Source organism: Pundamilia nyererei, unplaced genomic scaffold, assembly GCF_000239375.1.
Source record: "Pundamilia nyererei isolate P.nyererei 1_Seehausen unplaced genomic scaffold, PunNye1.0 scaffold00168, whole genome shotgun sequence".
In the NCBI taxonomy this organism is placed as follows: Eukaryota; Metazoa; Chordata; class Actinopteri; order Cichliformes; family Cichlidae; genus Pundamilia; species Pundamilia nyererei.
Window position 1 is genome coordinate 638,575 of NW_005187569.1, and position 6,947 is coordinate 645,521.

Genomic DNA, 6,947 nt, shown 5'->3' on the forward strand with positions numbered 1-6,947 from the left:
TTTTTGCTCACAGGTGGAGAGCGCTTTCGAGCATTTTCCTTATAAAACGCTGTTTTTACTGTTTCTTCCCGCAGTAAATATAAACAACGACAGTATTCAGGAAGAAAACCAAACATTGCAGATATTTTTATCATAACTCTGGTTTTACGTGTTTTCAACACAATTTAAAAACTGGTATAAAGTCCACACTTTTTCCGTCAATTGTTCCGTCTGTCCTGCTCACATCTCCAATGGTTGTTCACGTTGTCATTAACGTGGCTTCACTCCACAACAGCCACGCCACTTTGCTAGCTAAAACACCTGTGTCGACGCATAAGGACGCCGTCATAGCCTGTCAACGACGTTGATTAGCTGTGTATATACGAATGTGAATCGCATTATTGGCTGCACTATGGGGTAAGGTGGCATCGTTCTAATCCCATAGCAGCCAGTCACTTACTGACTAACACTGCAAAACAGAATTGTTAAAGTTTTTATGTTTTTTAATGTCAGTTCAGGTTAGATTTTTGTCTGTGCGCAGAGACGGTGCCAGCAGTGCGCAATTGCGCACACGCACAGCTTAGAGGGAACATTGATTCTAGTCTTTATTACCCAATAACAGAGAAAAGGATTATTTACCGAAACCTTTTTGGAGGATTGGATGAAATATTGGGAAAGAACTATGAAAGATTTTATGAAAATTTGCCTTTCATAGTGGCCTTTATTAGTACATCTGTGTGCACATGCAGGCTGAATTAGGTTGCCAGATTTGGGGCAGAACAATAAAGAAAATAGTTTCATAATAAATACACAGGACAAGAGAATAGTGGTGCCTCCAGTACGAGGACACATGATCAACAGTTGTATACCTGGCTTGCTATTTTGATCAGACTTCAAATCCAGAGTCATAAATTATTTTAGTGTTAAACAAGTTAAACTTCTAATAAATTAATGTACATTTTATATGAGGTTTATTCTCTCCTTTACATAACCAGTGCCGCTGCATTATGTATTGTGAAAATGCCTGCTGGGTCAAAGTCAGTGTTAAAATATGCAAAAATCTTTTGTTGGTACTGTGACTGTAAAGATGTGATTGTGTTCCACTGGAAGAGTCAAATCATTAATGCAGGGCAGCTATATTGTGTTATTAGATGCAATGCACTTAATTAGTGTATGCAAATAAGTGCGAGATCACACCTTGCTCAAGTATGAGACAGTGCAGTTGTGTGTTGCATATGTGTGTTAATTAGTGAGCCCACTGTCTTCTAAAGTGTGAAGAGGAGGTAGTGGGGCTGATTCAGGTTGAAAAGTGTTGTCTGACAGCAAACATTTGCACAGAAATTGCTCAGACTGTCCCTGGATTTAAATACTAGTTTTTTTGTTTTTGGTAATGCACCTCGATGCTGTACGTCTGCATCAGCATAAACAAACACATGCATATGATCCCGGCTTTCAGGGTGACACACCACAGGTAGGAAGCTGGTAGGACATTGTGGGGGGAATCTAAAAAGCTAATTTTCCCAGTGGCCTTCTCACACCTCTGCCCTTCATATACAGCCATTTCCATAAAGTGCTCCCCCTGGGGAACCAACAATAATAAACAGTTATTAGTAAATGCATTATACCAGCACGTCCCTTTTGCCCTCTTGCCTCTCCTTAATAGTCAACCTACAAACATTCACAGCGCCACCGCAGCACCCAACTGGACCTGACACGGGGATGCATTTGTGTGTGTGAGTGTTTGTATTTCTGACCCAGCTCACCACAGAGTACTGAATTCGTGAGGGAATTGGGCTAATGCTCATAATAGCGGTGGCCATTACAGCAAAAAGCTTTGGACGCTGTACGCCTGCCAAACTCATAACTGTCATGATTTCATCTGATTGCCTAGTGCTTTTAGTTATGAAATCCATTCCTATCACTTTTTTCTTTTATTTATCCGGTTATTTTGCACTTTCCATTAAAGTGGGCTAAATTGCTCTGAATTAAAATTCAGATGATATTATCCCTGATGTTTAGTGATTCAACCTCTTCAATTAGTGATCTGAGACTGGTCACCTGTGTAATTGGAGATGATACTACACCTGGGTTCGTACGCAGCCATATTGTGCCTAAAATACAGATGGATTGGCGTTTATCTTTTATAAGCTAGCTAAGCTAGGCTAGGGTCCAAATTTTGGTCCAATTTTTTCAGTTTTGTTTTGTGTTTAAAGGTGACTGGTGACACATGTTTACAAGGCTAAATGTGCAGTACCAAAACAGTCTTTGCCCTTACTGTTTTTTTTTTTTTTTGCATGTGTGTGTTTTTGTTGTTATCATCAGTGCTCATGGGAGCAGGCATGCACACAAACACACCGGTGCACATGCAGCATCTCATCTCCATATGGTGAAATACAAGCGTCCTTTCAAAAACATCTGAACTAGCCCTTCGTCCACATGGAAGGATGGGAGCCGGGGTGAGAGAGAGGAGACAAAGGACAAGCACTTGGCCAGGCCTCTCTAGTGTGAGTGCCCTAAACAAAGGTCCCTAAATGCATGAACTTATTTACATCTCTATTGATTCTGGGAAATATAGGGAGGCTGGGGTGGTGGGAGGTGGGTGGATGTGAGGGCACACAGCATGCCTACCTGAATGAAGCTGGCCTGTTGTGGGTTAGTGGTAAAATATTGGTCATCAGGGCAGCTGGAGATGCACTCAACGCTCAAAGATTCTGGTTTGTCTATGAGTGTCTGTGGACATGTGCCTTTGTATGTGGGCCTATTCACCACATCCTCTACCTTAATCTGCTCTGCCCCCATCAGGCCTGTGTGGCACTTGTGTGCAGATATTGTAGTATAAAAACAGTTGTATTTTTTAGGACAATCATGGCCTATCCACTCTTTATCCTAGTCTGAGGTTAATTGTGTCATCTGTACATGTCCTTAAATATATCTCTTTTAGAACTTAGCATTACATTAGTTTTATAAATATTTTTTTCAGAAACATCATTATTTGTTTTGCATGTGTACTTTGGTAGCTCACCAGTTCTACAGATGAGCACTTTTAGCATTAATGTTTGATTCATGTGCTCAGAATTGAGCGAATTATGTTTTTTGACTGCCTTTAAAAATGCCTTTATATGTTTGCCCAGTCTTGCTTGATATAGGACTTTAGCCGTCCAAGGTCTTCTTTTACTTGGTAGGAACGTGTGTAGAATGTGGTTTTGCTTTGCCTTTCTGAAATATGTGTTTGTTTTTCTTTCCTCTTTTTTTTAGTCTGACCTACTCATTGAATTGGTCTGATTCTTCAAAATAACAATTATATATATTGGGGTGCAACGATACACAAAATTCACGGTTCGGTTCAATACTTTGGTGTCGCGGTTCGATATTTTTTCGATACAAAAAAATGTTCATGCTTTTTTAATTTGTCATTTATTAAAATTATAAATAGATATTTTAACTCAAAAGTACAGTTTTTAAATTTAATGTTGCTGAAACAACAAAGTAATAAAAAAAATAAATCTATCTGATCGAGAAATCACTCATCTTTGGAAAAGAGAGTTTATTACAGAGAAATGGCTCTTTCCAAAATAAAAGCTACACTATACGCTTCTTCTGGGGTATACTCTCAGCAGCATATTAAACATATCAGGTCCCCATAAGAAGAATCATGTGCTAACGGCTGTCTAAATGACTCGGGTAAAGCTTGTAGCATGCGTGCTTGTTGTTTTTGTCCGCTTCCACTTGTCTTTGCACTAGGATGATGTCGGAGTAAATGTGCAGTCATATTCGTTGTGTTCCCACTAGTGCTGTCAGCGTTAATCTGAAATGACGTTAACGCCACAACAAATCTCGGCAAATCTCCGTTAACGAGCTACTGCAGATCACCCCGTGTGTGGGGCTGGACGGCGTCAACACGTTAACGAGCAAACTGCACTAACGCAGTAGTTCCCACCCATGTAATTGAGCATTGCGTGGCACATCCAACATACTGTTTTACTTTTATCCATGACGAGCTTACCTTCAGGGTCATACGTCACATGAAAACCAAGATAGTTCCAAAGGCCAGATCTGAATGAGGGTGGGGGAGGTTCAATTTGCCATGTTGCAACAACAGCTTAACTTCTTTCTTGCTAGCTTGCGCTGCGCTCAGTGGATCTGCACTCGACAGTGCAGCCTAGGCGGAGTAGTCGAACGCAGATCCACTGAGCTCTCAACACAGACAGCATCGTCAGAAGAAAAGTTGATAAAATAAATTAAAAATTTTGTATTGTTCGATACATGTGCGTACCAAACCGAAAGCATTGTATTGAACGGTTCAATATCGATACGAGTATCGTTGCACCCCTACTATATATCTATATCTATATAGGTATATATTTTATTTTATTTATTTTTCTTCACATAAAAAGGATCCACCAGGTCAACAGTCCACCAGTGAGATTTATGTTTTTTCAAATGAGGCTGGAAATGCCTTACTAAAACATATTAAGACCAGTTACCTTGAGACCAATCTAAGAACTGAATCCATTCATGTTGAAACTGATTAATCCTAAAATAAGATATTATGACTTTGTTGGCCTTTCCAAGTCAGATTTAATAAAAGGTATGAGTAGAAGTCTAACACTTGAAGTTCAATTTTTAGTCCAAAGGTACACACACACACACACACACACACACACACACACACACACACACCCACAAAATCCGCCACTTGGATACTGAATTTAGTGTGGACTAGAAGTATTCTATATGTGAGCAAAGATTTAACTGAACTCATCTTTAACACATCTCATCATAAGAAAAAATAACAAAGACAAACCTCTAAAGACATTAAAACAAATGATACACAGAAGGAGAGAGCGAGAGTAAGATGGAGCAGTGTGGTACAAGCAGTACTCATAAACCAATGAAGGTCAGGGAGGGAGAGATGGACAGAGAGAGAGAGGCAGAGTGGTCTAATTTGTACACGGCTGCTAAGTAAGGAGAGGAGGCTAATTACTGGCTGAACAGGGCAGGCACGGGCTGCTCATGTCAAAAAGGACAGAGCCACTTATTAGGCATCAAAGTGCATTCATATCACAGCACAAAGGAGATGGGGGCCGAGGGGGCACGAAAGAGGGGTGCAGCATTTGTAAATGGAAACATGTTGGGGAGTGGCTGGGGGTGGGGTAATGAATGTCATTGAGAGGTGCATTATGGGACCCTCTCCTTAGGCCCGTCGCTGATTTAGGGCAGCAGGAGGGTGCAGAGGGTTGTGTTGCTTTGATTGTGTCCAAAAAAGAAGCAGAGGAAATGACGGCGGGAGAGAGGGAAGAACAGACATATAAAGAGGCCTCGTGGGAGGCATTTACAGGAAGTGAAAGGGCCAAAACACAAAAGAACTTGGCTCTCAGGTGAGCAGGTGAATATGATCTCGGCACAGTCTCAGAGGCCCAACGAGTCAGGGGTTTGTAAAAAAGCAAAATGACCACAAAGAGAAGCGAAGCATCCAGCAGCACATTATTTAATAATCCTTTCAGAACTTGAGTTGTAGAGGAGTCAGCCTTTGAGAGTTAAATATATAGCTGAGTTACCTAAAAGCAGTGTAAAATATTATTTAAACTTTTATTTAACTAAATTGGTTGAAGGAGTAAAACTCTGCAGATTCACATTGTTGACCAACTCATTACTTCCTTAACTTTAACTGTATTGTTGTTGGCAACATGTACAAATCCTGTCTTCCTTCTCTCACCCCAACCAGTTGCAGCAGATGGCCCCGCCCCTCCCTGAGCCTGGTTCTGCTGGACATTTCTTCCTGTTAAAAGAGAGTTTTTGCTTCCCACTGTCGCCAAAGTGCTTTGCTCATAGGGGTCATATGATTGTTGGATTTTTTCTCTGTATGTATTATTGTAGGGTCTACCTTACAATATAAAGCGCCTTGAGGTGACTGTTGTTGTGATTTGGCGCTGTATAAATAAAATTGAATTGAATTGAATTACAAATTAAAGAAATCAACTAGAGGTGTGAATCAGAAACGGAAAGAAGAAAAGGTGATCGTTATCTATGGTTCTGCAGAACTTTCTAACATCATTGTTCTTGACTGGTTTGAATTGAAGGGATCAAAAGGTGATTTAATGATCAAGCAACCAATTTAACTTAATTTTTATGAATGTGTGATTCTTAATAGCATGCTGTTCCTTCTAAAATGATGCATAGCTTCACCTCATATGAATGAAATGAACAGAAACACTTTTTAATCTCATGCACACATTACTGCCAAAAGTTTTTAAAAGGTGCCACAAGGTATTCTTCAATACATTTTCATATTAAGGTTAAAACCATTAAAACATAAGTGTTAAAATACTTAGGCTTAGACAAATTGAGGTAAATATTTTTAAATACAGCGTTTCTAGAATTGTCTGAGAATCATATGTCTTTTGTCCTGTTTCCCTCGCCTCACCACCAAATGTTCTGATGAGTTTTATACCCTGTTAGAGGGGACTTTTTCTTTCCCACTGTTGCCAAGTGGTTGCTTATAAGGGGTTGTCTGTTGTTGAAGTTTTCTCTCTGTTATTGTAGAGCTTTTACCTGATAGTATAAAGTGTCTTGAAGTGACTGTTGTTATTATTTGGCACTATATAAATAAAATTGAACTGAATTTAAGTTAGTATCTCTGTTGCTGTTTGTATATTAAGGCAAATTGAATATTGGTGTTTTTCCAAGCCCAGTCGTATAGCCAGTGGATTAGGAATTGTGGAATTTAAAACCCTCTGCTATAGGCAGGGCTGGACTGGGACAAAAAAATCGGCCTGGGTATTTTGACTAGAGACCGGCCCACCAGGTATTATAGGAAAAACCATAAAGCCTTTGAATGAAAACAAACGCTGTTGTCACAGTGATGTACACTGTCTTGTTGGTATATATGCATCAGTCTAATAAACTTAAACCTACACCATCCTCCCTATTCTGGTATTCTAAACAGTACCCAAAAGTAGACTGCTTGG